This window comes from Triplophysa rosa, linkage group LG23, assembly GCF_024868665.1.
Source record: "Triplophysa rosa linkage group LG23, Trosa_1v2, whole genome shotgun sequence".
Taxonomy (NCBI): Eukaryota; Metazoa; Chordata; class Actinopteri; order Cypriniformes; family Nemacheilidae; genus Triplophysa; species Triplophysa rosa.
In genome coordinates this window covers 4508669-4526920 of record NC_079912.1, presented here as the reverse complement: position 1 = coordinate 4526920, position 18252 = coordinate 4508669, and positions in this window count along the sequence as shown.

The window sequence follows — 18252 nt, the reverse complement described above, 5'->3', positions numbered from 1 at the left end:
GATCGTGCTCGTCCCTCTAGCCGAGATGTTCAACGGGTTTTACAGCCCGTACTTCATCTTCGCCAAAAAGATGGGGGGTTGTGCCCCATTCTAGATCTGCGTACCCTGAACAGGCACCTACACAAGCTGCCGTTCAGGATGCTCATGCAGAAGTGCATCCTGACGTCTATCAGATGTCAAGATTGGTTCATGGCAATCGACCTGAAGGACGCTTACTTTCATGACTCGATTCTCCCTCGTCATCGCCCATTCCTACAGTTCGTTTTAGAGGGTCGGGCATAGCAGTACAGAGTCCTCCCTTTCGGTCTGTCCCTGTCCCCACGAGTCTTCACGAAGATCATGGAAGCCGCCCTCACTCCCCTAAGGGAGAGAGGTGTGCGGGTACCAAAACTATCTCGATGACTGGCTCATCTTGACACACTCGCGAGATCTGTTATGTACACACCTCGGGTTGATGCACATGAGACCGCTCCAACACTGGCTACAGAGTCGAGTTCCCTGGAGAGCGTGGCACACCAGCAGCAAGCGGATGGTGATTATGCCTCTCTGCCGACGCACCCTAATCCCTTGGTCTTCAATGACCTTTCTACGAACAGGGGTCCCTCTCGGGCAGGTCACGAGGCACATCGTGGTGACGACAGACGCCTCCCTGCAGGGTTGGGGTGCCGTGTGCAACGGGCACGCAGTGTCGGGGCGATGGACGGGCCACCTCTTTTTTTGGCATATCAAGTGCCTAGAGTTGTTGGATATGCTACTTGCACTGAAGGGGCTACATCCTCTCGTGCAGGACAAGCACGTGCTGGTCCGGTCGGACAGCACAACTTCTGTAGCGGAAGGGTGGCGTTCGCTCACGGCAGCTAACACGACTCGCTCGATGCCTCCTCCTGTGGAGTCGGCAGGTGATCAGCTCCCTGCGAGCCACACATATCCCAGGCGACCTGAACCAGACAGCCGATGCACTCTCTCGTCAGTTGACGTCTCGCGTAGAGTGGCGACTCCACCCCCGCGCATTTGGTTTCAGTTCGGGCAGGCTCAGGTAGACCTGTTCGCCTCCCTGGACACCACCCATTGCCCGCTAGGGTACTCCCCGTCCGAGGCCCCCCTCGGCACGGATGCTCTAGCGCACAGCTGGCCGTGGGACATGCGGAATTACTTCTTCCCCCCAGTGAGCCTCATTGCACAGATCCGGTGCAAGGTCAGGGAAGAGGAGCATCAAGTGCTAATACTGTAGTTGCGCCGTACTGGCCCAACCGGACTTGGTTCTCAGAGCTAATGCTCTTGATGACAGCTCCCCCCTTGCCGATTCCCCTGACGAAGGACCTGCTTTCCCAGGGGAAGGGCACGTTATGGCATCCCAGGCCAAACCTATGGAACCTCCATGTCTGGCCCCTGGATGGGACGAGGAGATCCTGAGTGGCCTACCCCCTGCGGTGGTAAGACCATCACTCAGGCTAGGGCCCTGGCCACTAGGTGGCTATACGCCTATAAGTGGCGTCTCTTCTCATCCTGATGCTATGCATAGCCGAAATTGATGAACTGGGCTTGTTTATTGTTTTATACTGTAGTATGAGGTCTACTTATGACGTTTGCGTGGTTTTTACATTCAAAAACATCAAAATCAATAAGTAATAGGATATTTTCTACCCGGGTTTTGAGGCCGGCTCTACAAATGATCGGTTTGAATTGGCGTTCCGCCATGAAGACTTGGAAGTAAATGCCCACTGCTATGATTGTGTAGCAGTTTGCGTAGTAAACTTAGTTGGAGCGTTCTGTGAATTTGGTTAGAGACGTAACGTTAGGTTACACATTAGCATCATTCGCACCAGATTAGCATTATCTTGGGACCTCGTTTGATTTATAAATTACCTCCCCACATCAGTATTTCATGTGATGCATTCGCACAGGTGATTTTACTCAAATTTACTGACTTATTTCCTGGATGTGATGGCACGGCTTTGCGTATAGTTTGTATAGCCTATAGTTGTATCGTGTTTAATGATAAATGACCGTACCTGTCAGCATTTGAGACCCATGATCGCGAACCAGACAGACGATCACCGCGATCGCGGGTCTCAAATGTTACGAGAGTTTCCATGATAAAACAAACAAACGGAAGACTCCCGGTAACTTATGGATATGACCCAGCACCCGAAATAATACCAAAACACTTCAAAACAGCCTGCATTATTCGCAAATGGTGGATTAAACCTTGAAAAATTATATATGAACCCACCAAATCACAGAGATCCCGATTCGCAAGGGATTAACCGTTTAGGCCCAGGGTTTTTTGGAAAACATGCTGGATTTTGACATCAAGATTTCAAAAGCTTGTGGCTTGAAAGGACTTAAAGATAGAGATCTTCTGTAAATTAGAAAAATGTTGGGCATGACCAAAAGTTTATGTGGGGTGTAAATATACTCATCTAATTTGCATATGACGTCATCAGGGGCGGCCAACTTGAATTTCATAATATTCAGGAAATAGTAAATATTGAACTGACTTATTTGCATGTTTTTTTTTACTCTTTGATCCTTATTCCAAATGATCAGAAGAGGAAACCAACTATAAAACAGGAGAAAGTACTAAATTATTACTATATTACTATACTTTATAGTAGTAAAACGCATGTGAACAGTAGCCTACTTTCTGATCAGTTTATCAGTAATATTCAGGAAATAGTAGATATTGAATTGATTTTTGAACTTATTTACATTTTGTTGTTCATTCCAAATGATCAGGAAAAGAGGAAATCAACAGTAAAACTATTAGTAACTATAGTCAAATTATTACTATATTACTGTGCCATAGTAAAATGCATGTGCCTATTTTTTGATCAGTTGACCAGCTATCTGCCCAATCAGCTGCCTCTACCTCTAGCAACAGCTCTCCTATAGACACTATGACCACGTTCACTCCTGCCACCCCCATCTCCATTAGGCAAAGGGTTGAAATGATCGCTCGTTTGTGCTTCGTGAACATTTGCTCCTTGCACGGCAGTACCATTGCGCTGCACAGATGTACTGGGAGACGCGCGGTCATTAGATGACCGATCGTGATTTCCAAAAGGTAAATATTCCCCTTCGAGTCAGATTCGGCGAATAGCATTCTCAACACATCCTCGCAGTACAACCTTTTATTAGTCAGTTGGCGATTTTCTCTCACAATTTACTCTGACGCTCTGAACTGAACTGCTTCCGCTTCAATGACACGATTGCTCACTTGCTCTGCTATTTGCTCGAACAATTTGAATAGGAACATGACGTCATTTTGGTCTAGAATCGAAGTACTACATGTCTGCCATCTAGTGGTAGGGAATACAAATGAGATATTACACCATATTAGGATCTACAGCCTATTTTATGAAGTATGACATCTTGTCGCAATTCTGCGACTTTGGCGCTTAGAGGGTTAAGATCACAGACAACCTCTGCAATTATTACAAATGACTAACATTACAGGTCCACAGGTAATACTAACTTAATCCCGTGGGTATATCAAGCGATCTCTAACAAAGCAATAGTGACGCATGGTACAAAAAATGTTTTTTAAAAAGTTTCTTTAAAAATAAAGTTTAACAACGCATTCCTAATATCGGAATCCGAAGGAAGGTTATGCAGCGACTGTGTTCTTCCACAACCAGGGATGGCACAATATTTAGCTATCTTTAACTGCATATTTGTTTATTGCTTGCTAGCTACAGTATATCTGGTTCCGCGCCACTTGTGTTACTTCAGTTCTGTCATGCACGAACCAGTGGGCGGGGCTAGAGAAGTAGTCGTTGATATTCTTTCTGTGGAGGCGGTGTTCAACCTATCAATGATGTCATAGATAGGTGCATTCCAGAACCTGCCGTTCGCTGGGCCTGGTGTCAATATCAGTTGTAATCTCAGTAACAAGGGTGTTTTCAGTTCTGACACTTACATGATGTTCGCGTGAATACGATTCCCTCTTATATAACAAAAGCTCGGGTTAAAATTGTGGTTTTAATTCATGGCATCTTTAATATCTGTGAAAACTAAACCCATTTAGTACATTCCATTGCCAGATTACATTCAAAATGCAATATAATACAAATATATAAATAAGAAACATGAATAAAAATAGAAAGAATACATTTATTTATTTGTCCACATAAAACTACTGTAGTTAACCAGACTTTTATTTTGGCAGGTCGTCAGTTTGATAGCTTCACTTCACATAGCTTCACTCAATAAAATGTTCTGAAATAAACTCTCAGAGCAACTCTGGAGATGAAGTTCAAGTGTTCATGTCCTCATAGAGCGCAGACGCAGACAAATCCATGAGAATCACACGTGTACCAAGTTAAACTGTGCAGTTCATTCACTCAGACACGCAGAACAGCTAGATGGCATGTTTAAATAACAAGATTATTTCATTATTTGGACTCAATGCAGTTTCACTCACAAAATAGACTAAAACTAAGTAAAATAGTGGTGGGCCATTGATTAACGTCACACAGAAACAAGCACAATGACAAACGCACTTCACACAAACAAGCGGCTCTATTTAATGCACCTGCTTAACTGTATCGCATGCGTGCTTCACTGGTAAATACATATATGCTGCAATGTACAGACTGGTGAAGATGTGGGTCAAACCTGTGTGCACTTTGTCACATTGTTCTAACAATGAGGATGGTGTACTATATCGTACAGCTAATGATTGTTTGATTGATTGTATTATGACTGTTAACATGCATAACTTCTCAGTGTCTCTGCTGTTAATCAGTGTCAGTTTTCTGGATCAGGCTCTGTGCTGAGCGTAGACGTCTGTCACAACAAACTCGCTTTCTTGTTGACTATTAATCAGCAAAAACGCTAAATCAGTCGACTTTGAAATTAAACTGTAAACAGGTTTCCAGGCTCCATTAGCAAACTTCTGAAAGACTTTATTTTATCCGACCTGTTTTCATTAGCACAAACCAAAAGGCACTGAAATGACAAGCGAAAGAGGGAGGATAAATGCCGTAGATCCCATGGTGCTCTGGCATCTCATCTGCTGTTAGGAAGACAAACAGCCATGTCTCTAATCAAGGTTGTGGGTTTCCAAAGCATTATTTGAACGCCAGCTGAAGGTTAATGAGGAAAATTCCAGTGAACGCTGTCAATGATTGTCTCTATTCTAACAGCTGGACATAGAGGGCGGTTAGAATGCCAGTAACAGCGTGTTATTGTCACTGTGATGGAGGATGTTGGAATGCTATTCCATTAAAAAATGTGTAAATTTCCGAATGAAAGCGCCTTCACCGGTCGGTAACTTTACTTCAGACGGAAGCGAGCTGTCTGACAGTAGCCCCGCCGCTCGCGACATCCTTTGACATCATACAGTCGTCGCGTGCACACAGTTCCCTGTACTAAACAACTTGTCAAAGTATGTTCTGTGCATCCCGGCCACGAGTGCACCTTCTGAGAGAACAGCCAGCTTTTGTGGGCTGAGTTTGGAGGAGAGACGTTAACTGAAATGGTTGTCAGTCAGCATCAGTCAGAATTGCTTGCATTGGATGTTTTTTTTTTCTCAAATCATTTTGCAATGTAGCCTATAATAATCTAACGGTTTTAGTTTATTCGTATTTTTAGCCTATAGGCCTAATGTGGAATGACACTTTTTAATGAACTGTTTTGTTGTAGGGGTACAGAGTAACTTATATTACATTCTTTTAGCAGTCAGTTATAGGCCTAATTAATATAGGCTATTCATGAAGGGAGAGGGCTCATTTTTTTGNGAACATGTATTTATTACTTGGCGGTGTGTTTATTGCTTTAACTAACAGTGGCAAACAGAAAGTATACAATTATTTTCTGTTAATAATTGTTTACATAGGTGCATGTCAGACTTACATTAACGTTAACAGCCAGTCGGGGGCGCTTGATAGCGCTTCACTAAACTCACGGAGGTGGAGCTGGACTAAATCAAGCTCCGTCCGTTTTGCGCTGCAGACGCAGACGTCACGTTTAGCAGGCACAGACGTCACGTTCATACAGAGGAATGAGTGAAATGGCAGACGCAGACGTCACGTTCAGCAGACGCAGACGTCACGTCACGTTCAGTGAAACGAGTGTGTGCTGCAGTCATTTTTTAGGACCCTTTGGAATGCCATAAACTAGTTTATATGCATGATAGTGGGAGACTTAACATCTTTAACAACCTTGTCAAAATGAGTCCAAAATGTAAAGCTCATTCACAAACATAGATTTATTTTACAAGTGACAGACATATGTGGAGGTGGACTGATACGTTAATATATGATATACTATGATATGAACTAGCCTACCTCTCAGGCAACGTTAAATAACTTAAAGATTTACAGAGATGAAATGATATACCAATAGATATTTATCCACTTGGACATTGTTTTTGTTTTTGATTGTTGTCTTGATTTTACTTGTCAGTTTACTTGTTTTTCATTTTCTTGTTCTGTTCTGCGCCTCGTTTCTTTGCTCGATCCATTTGGTCATGTGACTGTCATAATTGGTTGACATAATAACTTGATTTAAATAAAATATATTTGTTGAATTCGTTTAAAATGCTAGACAAAAGTTCAACTAAAACGTTTTATATAATTACTTTTATTGCTATATTTTCTATTATTTATAATGTTTTATTAAAAAAATCTTTAACTAATATTTTGGCACAATGGCGCCCCCCCTTGTGCGGCGCCCCTATGCACCGCATATACTACATACCCCATTTTTGCGCCACTGGCTCCACACAACAATATTGAGCTGAAGCTTGAATTAGAAAAGTTAAAATCGCAAATCAAATCGCAATCGCAATGTCTGTCAAAAATATTGCAATTAGATATTTTCCCCAAATCGCACAGCCCTATTCTTAAATAAAATATATTGTTGTAAAATATGGAATGAATAAATAAATAAATAAGACAAACTAAAACAAAATGCAACTATCCAAATAATAATCTAACAATATTGTGTCATCTTGATATTAACATAAAGCCTACTACAAAATAATGAATTTCTCCATAAATGTAACTTTCAATAGAAAAGCCAAAGAAAAGTTAACAAAAAATCCAAGGTAGGTTCAACTATTAAATGTTGCAAAGCAAAGCAATGTACTGGTACAGACAGATTGGGTCTGGAAAACCACAGAAGGTGTTTTATCTACTGTAGGATGACCAGTCGTTATCGGTTGACAACTCTTAGTTCATATTTGTAGTTCGGTTCTTTTGGTGTGGACCAAAAAAAGAAAAAAAAATTAGTCCTGGTTCGCTTAGCGTTCAGACTGGCATTTTAACAGTGAACCTAAAGATATCGAACCTAACAGTTTACGTGTAAAGTCGCAACGTGATTGGACAGCTTTAATGATTTATGTTTTAAAACAGAACTTACCGGACATCCAAAACAATGCTGTGTGCTGGGTTATACATGCTCAGTGTATGCTTGTGCATACAGTATGAGGGTATTTCTAGCAAAGACCTCTGTCAAAACGGCGCCAGGAATTCCTCTGTTACATGCGCAAGCACAGATCTAATAAACACTCCGTTTATATTACCAAATCACTTGATTTTCAGGTCGTATATTGCTATCACATCCTCTTTTTGATTTCAATCGAACCGCGCCAGAAAATATAACGAACCCTGTGCACACCAAACAAGCGGACCGAGACTGTTGAAAAGATGGGTCTCGGTCTGCTTGTTTGGTACGCACCAGGGTTCGGGTGGCAGTGTTCACACTCACGCAAATAAACCGCACTAACAGAGCAATCGCACCAGAGTTTGTTTTAACTGAAGCTAACACTATGTGTTATCTGTTAAAGCTATGTGAAAACACCCTTAAAGATCTAAATATGTTGCAGTTCATTTACTTATCTTAAAACTTAAAATTAAATATCTCCAATGTACTTTGGGACAAACATGGGTCAAAGTATTTTATGTGGTCTTTAAGCTGTGTCTGCGAATGAACTGCAACATCCAATCCTCTGGTATTTTAATGTGCAGATGCAAGGGCGTAAGTTTGATTTTGACGTTGGTGGGGACATAAAATTGGTCTGCAGAGCCACATTGTCACTAAAGTTTAGCGTCGTTTACTTGACAATATAATATTTTAACAATACTTTCAATAGTTTCTACACTGTTCTTCATTGTTGTCACTCTCATTGAATTTCACAACTAACATACTACTATGTCATTGTTTGACCTCATCTGTGACCCTGCCTCCCCACAACATGACAGGACTGCTTCTGTCATTTGAGCTGACAAAATAATGCAGTAATGCATTCCATATTAACAAATTTATGGCTTAGATATTGATTGCTTACTATAATTATTACAAATGGCATAAACAAAAGCAATTAAGAACAAGTTTAAGTGGCTTACTTTGGTTTGTTTTACATTTGTATCATGTTCATGATATACATTTTTACCCTCACACAGCAGGACTAATCACTTACAGTAAGGTTACCAGACATCCCCGTTTTCCGGACAGTCTGGGTTTTTGGTGTTCTGTCCCCGACTGGACCTGTCCCTGTTTTACAGCACGTCCAAACAACCAGAAAACACACTGAAAAAGACCAATCAACATATCCTACAGAGTACCAGAGCAACCATGTATTCTACACTGAATTACTGCTGGAATCTTACGACGTGGTGCAGCGGACTGTCCCTTCCTGCAGCGACTTCCCCTGGGCGTCTCGGCAGTTCCAGAAGTGTTTGAGTTTTTTTCTCTAAAAGATCAAATTTCTCAGAGCAAAATTTGGAGTGTGCCACCTGGGGGGCTCGACCTAGACTCCCGTCCAAAGCATGTAGGTTTTCGGCATCTCTGGTGTCGAGAGCTTACACTGCTGCAGGCCAAGCTGCCTCCTCTCTCCACGCTATGGCCATCCTGCAGGTCCATCAGGCCAAGGCGTTGAGAGAGCTCCACGAGGGTAAGACCGAACCAGCGCTTATGCAGGAACTCCGCACCGCCACTAACCTCGCTCTACGGGCGACCAAAGTGACCGCGCGGGCCCTGGGTCGGGCGATGTCCACACTTGTGGTCCAGGAGAAACACCTCTGGCTGAACCTTGCACAGATGAGTGATGCCGAGAAAGTCCGCTTTCTTGACGCACCCATCTCGCAAGGGGGGGCTGTTCGTGATACTGTTGAGCCGCAGTTCTCGACAGTAAAAGAAGCAGACAGAGGCTATCAAGCATATCCTCCCTCCCACCGCGATTCGGCCGCCCTCCGGCCGTCGAGATCCCGTGCACCGTCTGCTTCCCAGCAGCCCTGGTCCTCTTCGATGCCCTCTGGCTCCGGCGCCCCCACTCAGGCGGCCCCCCAGAAAAAGACATCGAAGAGGAGACCACCACCGAAGCGGCCCTCATGGGAAGGCCCCAGGGAGATCGAGAATACCATCGGGACCGACCCCAGCCATTCCATCGCTGGTTGGTCGATCTGGGACGGTTCCTGCCCCGTCCCAACAGCCTGCTTCTAAGAGTTTTCTCTCTCTCTGGGTGTTTATCGCCAGCCGCTCTCACCCTCTACACGACGGTGTTCGGCAAATCAACGTTACGTCACGGTGAGACCCAATGTCAAGGATAATCAGCAGGCCTCAGCACTCTCAATCGACGGTGCGTCGTGCTACATCATCGCCAGGCAGGTAAATCAGCAGAGCCAATCTCCTCCCCGGGGGCTTCCCCACGGTGAGGGATCCGCACTGCCAGCCATCGAATCACCCCCCGGGAGGTCGATGAAGCAGATCGTACCCCTAGCCCTCCTGTCTCGGTCCCTGGGAGCCTGACAAGAGCTTCCCAAACCGTCACGGTGGCTACGAGATACGATCCGTCTCGGCTACATGATCCAACTCGCCAGACGCCCGGCCAAGTTTCGGGGCATCCTCTCAACCTCAGTCATAGGCAAAGATGCTCCCGTGCTTCAGGTCGAGGTCGCCACCCCTCTGGCGAATGAAGCGATCGTGCTCGTCCCTCTAGCCGAGATGTTCAACGGGTTTTACAGCCCGTACTTCATCTTCGCCAAAAAGATGGGGGGTTGTGCCCCATTCTAGATCTGCGTACCCTGAACAGGCACCTACACAAGCTGCCGTTCAGGATGCTCATGCAGAAGTGCATCCTGACGTCTATCAGATGTCAAGATTGGTTCATGGCAATCGACCTGAAGGACGCTTACTTTCATGACTCGATTCTCCCTCGTCATCGCCCATTCCTACAGTTCGTTTTAGAGGGTCGGGCATAGCAGTACAGAGTCCTCCCTTTCGGTCTGTCCCTGTCCCCACGAGTCTTCACGAAGATCATGGAAGCCGCCCTCACTCCCCTAAGGGAGAGAGGTGTGCGGGTACCAAAACTATCTCGATGACTGGCTCATCTTGACACACTCGCGAGATCTGTTATGTACACACCTCGGGTTGATGCACATGAGACCGCTCCAACACTGGCTACAGAGTCGAGTTCCCTGGAGAGCGTGGCACACCAGCAGCAAGCGGATGGTGATTATGCCTCTCTGCCGACGCACCCTAATCCCTTGGTCTTCAATGACCTTTCTACGAACAGGGGTCCCTCTCGGGCAGGTCACGAGGCACATCGTGGTGACGACAGACGCCTCCCTGCAGGGTTGGGGTGCCGTGTGCAACGGGCACGCAGTGTCGGGGCGATGGACGGGCCACCTCTTTTTTTGGCATATCAAGTGCCTAGAGTTGTTGGATATGCTACTTGCACTGAAGGGGCTACATCCTCTCGTGCAGGACAAGCACGTGCTGGTCCGGTCGGACAGCACAACTTCTGTAGCGGAAGGGTGGCGTTCGCTCACGGCAGCTAACACGACTCGCTCGATGCCTCCTCCTGTGGAGTCGGCAGGTGATCAGCTCCCTGCGAGCCACACATATCCCAGGCGACCTGAACCAGACAGCCGATGCACTCTCTCGTCAGTTGACGTCTCGCGTAGAGTGGCGACTCCACCCCCGCGCATTTGGTTTCAGTTCGGGCAGGCTCAGGTAGACCTGTTCGCCTCCCTGGACACCACCCATTGCCCGCTAGGGTACTCCCCGTCCGAGGCCCCCCTCGGCACGGATGCTCTAGCGCACAGCTGGCCGTGGGACATGCGGAATTACTTCTTCCCCCCAGTGAGCCTCATTGCACAGATCCGGTGCAAGGTCAGGGAAGAGGAGCATCAAGTGCTAATACTGTAGTTGCGCCGTACTGGCCCAACCGGACTTGGTTCTCAGAGCTAATGCTCTTGATGACAGCTCCCCCCTTGCCGATTCCCCTGACGAAGGACCTGCTTTCCCAGGGGAAGGGCACGTTATGGCATCCCAGGCCAAACCTATGGAACCTCCATGTCTGGCCCCTGGATGGGACGAGGAGATCCTGAGTGGCCTACCCCCTGCGGTGGTAAGACCATCACTCAGGCTAGGGCCCTGGCCACTAGGTGGCTATACGCCTATAAGTGGCGTCTCTTCTCATCCTGATGCTATGCATAGCCGAAATTGATGAACTGGGCTTGTTTATTGTTTTATACTGTAGTATGAGGTCTACTTATGACGTTTGCGTGGTTTTTACATTCAAAAACATCAAAATCAATAAGTAATAGGATATTTTCTACCCGGGTTTTGAGGCCGGCTCTACAAATGATCGGTTTGAATTGGCGTTCCGCCATGAAGACTTGGAAGTAAATGCCCACTGCTATGATTGTGTAGCAGTTTGCGTAGTAAACTTAGTTGGAGCGTTCTGTGAATTTGGTTAGAGACGTAACGTTAGGTTACACATTAGCATCATTCGCACCAGATTAGCATTATCTTGGGACCTCGTTTGATTTATAAATTACCTCCCCACATCAGTATTTCATGTGATGCATTCGCACAGGTGATTTTACTCAAATTTACTGACTTATTTCCTGGATGTGATGGCACGGCTTTGCGTATAGTTTGTATAGCCTATAGTTGTATCGTGTTTAATGATAAATGACCGTACCTGTCAGCATTTGAGACCCATGATCGCGAACCAGACAGACGATCACCGCGATCGCGGGTCTCAAATGTTACGAGAGTTTCCATGATAAAACAAACAAACGGAAGACTCCCGGTAACTTATGGATATGACCCAGCACCCGAAATAATACCAAAACACTTCAAAACAGCCTGCATTATTCGCAAATGGTGGATTAAACCTTGAAAAATTATATATGAACCCACCAAATCACAGAGATCCCGATTCGCAAGGGATTAACCGTTTAGGCCCAGGGTTTTTTGGAAAACATGCTGGATTTTGACATCAAGATTTCAAAAGCTTGTGGCTTGAAAGGACTTAAAGATAGAGATCTTCTGTAAATTAGAAAAATGTTGGGCATGACCAAAAGTTTATGTGGGGTGTAAATATACTCATCTAATTTGCATATGACGTCATCAGGGGCGGCCAACTTGAATTTCATAATATTCAGGAAATAGTAAATATTGAACTGACTTATTTGCATGTTTTTTTTTACTCTTTGATCCTTATTCCAAATGATCAGAAGAGGAAACCAACTATAAAACAGGAGAAAGTACTAAATTATTACTATATTACTATACTTTATAGTAGTAAAACGCATGTGAACAGTAGCCTACTTTCTGATCAGTTTATCAGTAATATTCAGGAAATAGTAGATATTGAATTGATTTTTGAACTTATTTACATTTTGTTGTTCATTCCAAATGATCAGGAAAAGAGGAAATCAACAGTAAAACTATTAGTAACTATAGTCAAATTATTACTATATTACTGTGCCATAGTAAAATGCATGTGCCTATTTTTTGATCAGTTGACCAGCTATCTGCCCAATCAGCTGCCTCTACCTCTAGCAACAGCTCTCCTATAGACACTATGACCACGTTCACTCCTGCCACCCCCATCTCCATTAGGCAAAGGGTTGAAATGATCGCTCGTTTGTGCTTCGTGAACATTTGCTCCTTGCACGGCAGTACCATTGCGCTGCACAGATGTACTGGGAGACGCGCGGTCATTAGATGACCGATCGTGATTTCCAAAAGGTAAATATTCCCCTTCGAGTCAGATTCGGCGAATAGCATTCTCAACACATCCTCGCAGTACAACCTTTTATTAGTCAGTTGGCGATTTTCTCTCACAATTTACTCTGACGCTCTGAACTGAACTGCTTCCGCTTCAATGACACGATTGCTCACTTGCTCTGCTATTTGCTCGAACAATTTGAATAGGAACATGACGTCATTTTGGTCTAGAATCGAAGTACTACATGTCTGCCATCTAGTGGTAGGGAATACAAATGAGATATTACACCATATTAGGATCTACAGCCTATTTTATGAAGTATGACATCTTGTCGCAATTCTGCGACTTTGGCGCTTAGAGGGTTAAGATCACAGACAACCTCTGCAATTATTACAAATGACTAACATTACAGGTCCACAGGTAATACTAACTTAATCCCGTGGGTATATCAAGCGATCTCTAACAAAGCAATAGTGACGCATGGTACAAAAAATGTTTTTTAAAAAGTTTCTTTAAAAATAAAGTTTAACAACGCATTCCTAATATCGGAATCCGAAGGAAGGTTATGCAGCGACTGTGTTCTTCCACAACCAGGGATGGCACAATATTTAGCTATCTTTAACTGCATATTTGTTTATTGCTTGCTAGCTACAGTATATCTGGTTCCGCGCCACTTGTGTTACTTCAGTTCTGTCATGCACGAACCAGTGGGCGGGGCTAGAGAAGTAGTCGTTGATATTCTTTCTGTGGAGGCGGTGTTCAACCTATCAATGATGTCATAGATAGGTGCATTCCAGAACCTGCCGTTCGCTGGGCCTGGTGTCAATATCAGTTGTAATCTCAGTAACAAGGGTGTTTTCAGTTCTGACACTTACATGATGTTCGCGTGAATACGATTCCCTCTTATATAACAAAAGCTCGGGTTAAAATTGTGGTTTTAATTCATGGCATCTTTAATATCTGTGAAAACTAAACCCATTTAGTACATTCCATTGCCAGATTACATTCAAAATGCAATATAATACAAATATATAAATAAGAAACATGAATAAAAATAGAAAGAATACATTTATTTATTTGTCCACATAAAACTACTGTAGTTAACATAAGACTAGGTTAAAGACTTTTATTTTGGCAGGTCGTCAGTTTGATAGCTTCACTTCACATAGCTTCACTCAATAAAATGTTCTGAAATAAACTCTCAGAGCAACTCTGGAGATGAAGTTCAAGTGTTCATGTCCTCATAGAGCGCAGACGCAGACAAATCCATGAGAATCACACGTGTACCAAGTTAAACTGTGCAGTTCATTCACTCAGACACGCAGAACAGCTAGATGGCATGTTTAAATAACAAGATTATTTCATTATTTGGACTCAATGCAGTTTCACTCACAAAATAGACTAAAACTAAGTAAAATAGTGGTGGGCCATTGATTAACGTCACACAGAAACAAGCACAATGACAAACGCACTTCACACAAACAAGCGGCTCTATTTAATGCACCTGCTTAACTGTATCGCATGCGTGCTTCACTGGTAAATACATATATGCTGCAATGTACAGACTGGTGAAGATGTGGGTCAAACCTGTGTGCACTTTGTCACATTGTTCTAACAATGAGGATGGTGTACTATATCGTACAGCTAATGATTGTTTGATTGATTGTATTATGACTGTTAACATGCATAACTTCTCAGTGTCTCTGCTGTTAATCAGTGTCAGTTTTCTGGATCAGGCTCTGTGCTGAGCGTAGACGTCTGTCACAACAAACTCGCTTTCTTGTTGACTATTAATCAGCAAAAACGCTAAATCAGTCGACTTTGAAATTAAACTGTAAACAGGTTTCCAGGCTCCATTAGCAAACTTCTGAAAGACTTTATTTTATCCGACCTGTTTTCATTAGCACAAACCAAAAGGCACTGAAATGACAAGCGAAAGAGGGAGGATAAATGCCGTAGATCCCATGGTGCTCTGGCATCTCATCTGCTGTTAGGAAGACAAACAGCCATGTCTCTAATCAAGGTTGTGGGTTTCCAAAGCATTATTTGAACGCCAGCTGAAGGTTAATGAGGAAAATTCCAGTGAACGCTGTCAATGATTGTCTCTATTCTAACAGCTGGACATAGAGGGCGGTTAGAATGCCAGTAACAGCGTGTTATTGTCACTGTGATGGAGGATGTTGGAATGCTATTCCATTAAAAAATGTGTAAATTTCCGAATGAAAGCGCCTTCACCGGTCGGTAACTTTACTTCAGACGGAAGCGAGCTGTCTGACAGTAGCCCCGCCGCTCGCGACATCCTTTGACATCATACAGTCGTCGCGTGCACACAGTTCCCTGTACTAAACAACTTGTCAAAGTATGTTCTGTGCATCCCGGCCACGAGTGCACCTTCTGAGAGAACAGCCAGCTTTTGTGGGCTGAGTTTGGAGGAGAGACGTTAACTGAAATGGTTGTCAGTCAGCATCAGTCAGAATTGCTTGCATTGGATGTTTTTTTTTTCTCAAATCATTTTGCAATGTAGCCTATAATAATCTAACGGTTTTAGTTTATTCGTATTTTTAGCCTATAGGCCTAATGTGGAATGACACTTTTTAATGAACTGTTTTGTTGTAGGGGTACAGAGTAACTTATATTACATTCTTTTAGCAGTCAGTTATAGGCCTAATTAATATAGGCTATTCATGAAGGGAGAGGGCTCATTTTTTTGTTTGAATTTACGTTGTTTTGCTCAATTTTATATTAAGTTAATTAAAGCAAGACAAATAATAAAAAGCACATTTTGACTATTCAGTTTGTGCAATAGTGAAAAAAATGGCTTAATAAATAGAAGAAATGCAAAAAACCATGTTCGGTATTATTTGGCCTTCGGCCAAGTGTTTCACATCATGTTCTGTCATGGCAAAGCCTTTGGTTATGTGTGGAGAGAAACATATTATTGTCCTTTTGACAATATTATGCGTTCTCTCCAGTGTCTCGTCATTGGCCCCGCCCCTCTCGTTTCCAGTATTGTTTCCCGTCCGTGTCTAATGTTTCCCACCTGCCCTCGCTCGTTATCCTTCGTTTGTCTTACCTATAAATGCCCTCATGTTTCTTTGTCCTGTGCTCATGGATTGTATTGTTCTTGTATTGTGCATGTCCGCTTGTGCTCTGTGCCTACTCGTGCCCTTGTTTGCTGTTGCTGTGGATTACTTCCCGTCCGTTTTAGTAAGTGTTTAGTTCTTGGCTAGTGTTGTGTTAAGCCCAGTGTCAGTTAGTCTACGTCCTGTTGTTTGTATTATTATTTTGTGACCTTTCGTTTTTCCCCATCGAGGGTGTTTTATTTTGTTATTAAATAAATATATCTTGTTAACCCCTTCACTGCCGCTGCCTGCACTTGGGTTCTTCTTGCCACAGCCGTGACAGAATCCACGAGCCAGACAGAACCCAGCGGGCAGCAAGATGGACGGCACGGCGTCGTCCTCACGGTCCGCCCTAGCCTGCTTGCTTCTAGGTTTCCGCCAGGGGGACTACGGGAACCGGGAGTTCGCCGGGGCATTCTCGGCGGTGGCTGAGGCGACTGAGTTCAACGAGGCAGAGTTGAAGACTATCTTCAACTGCTTCCTCACTCAGCGCCTCACCCCGTCTGAGAAGAGGCTGCTGGGTCCCCTAGGGTTCGCGGAAATGGTCAGGTTCGTGGCCAACCGGGACGATCCCGGGGCTGGGGTTCCACGTGGGACTTCCACCTCGCGGTCGATCACGCCGGAGGGCTTCGACCTGGCTGCCGCTACCCGGGGGAACTCAGTACCCTCCGGCTTGAGCTCGATGGTCCCCGTTCACTCTGGCGGAGCCGGTAGCGGGCGGGAGAGGGGGGATCCGGGGATGACGTCGGTGGACTCCTCCGCTGCGGAACTCCCTCCGGTCCCCACGGATTCGCCAAGCACGGCTATGGATCCGGTGGTGCGGAGAAGGAGGGAGAGGCGCAGCGGAGGAGCGTCCACGCCGGTGCAGACGGCATCCAGTCCGGTGCGGCCGGCGTCCAGTCCGGTGCGGCCGGCGTCCAGTCCGGTGCAGCCGGCATCCAGTCCGGTGCAGCTGGCATCCAGTCCGGTGATCCAGCCGGCGTCCAGTCCGGTGATCCAGCCGGCGTCCAGTCCGGTGATACAGCCGGCGTACAGTCCGGTGATCCAGTCCGGCGTCCAGTCCGGTGTCCAGTCCGGTGCTACCGGCGTCCAGTCCAGTGTCCAGTCCGGTGCAGCAGCCGGCGTCCCAGCCGGTGATCCAGCCGGCCTTACAGCCGGCCTTCCAGCCGGTACAGCAGCCGGCCTCCCAGCCGGTGCAGCAGCCGGTCTTCCAGCCGGTACAGCAGCCGTCCTTCCATCCGGTCTTCCAGCCGGCCTTCCAGTCGGCGTCAAGCCCTGTCCAGCCAGCCTTCCAGCCGGTGCCCAGCCTTGCCCCAGGACTTCCCCCACAAAGTCCACCAGGACTCCACGCCCTCGAGCGCAGCCGGGGACTAAGACTGTTCCCCCTGTGGACTTTGTTGTTTCCCCACCCCCCCTCCCATGTTTATTATTTTTGATGTCCCACCCTAGTCCTGTTGTTGTCTTGTCATATCTGCCCTTGATTTTGTTTTCTTTGTTTTGCCTTGTCCTGTCTCTCACCCAGTCTGTCTTGTCTCGTCCGTCTACCCCTTGGTGAGCACCTGGAGGTGCTCATTAAAGGGGGGGGGGGGCTTCTGTCATGGCTCTGCCTCACTTGGTCATGTTTTTCTTGTTTCACATCATATTCGGCTTCGGCCAAGAATTTTCGTTTCGGTGCATCCCTAATTAGAATATTTAGAATTTGAACTTACACTATAAATAGTGTTAACACTATAAAAGTATAAATGTTAGTTCCCCAAATATGACCATTCTCTCACAATTGACTTAAAGGGGTGGTGCAACGGTGTGTCATGCATTCTGACTTCTTTACAATATTAAACATGTTGTCTTCTCATGCTTAACATGGTCAACTTGTCAAAAAACGAGTTGGGCATATTACGTAGTATTTCTGTGCTCGATAAACTCCCCCAGCGATCGTACAGGTTTCGGAAAGTTTTTTTAACATATAAAACTGTTTCGTAACAATTTTTCTTAGTCCCTTTGGACAATTCTCCCGGAAAAGCATGCGGCAGCAAGGAGAGCAGGAGAAAGAGCATGCACAGACGTCACTTTCACTTGTGTGCAGGAGAGAGAGAGAGAACATACGTTCGCGAAGTTCAGGTGTTTGTTTGTTCACTGCATTTGGGTGATGAATGTTAT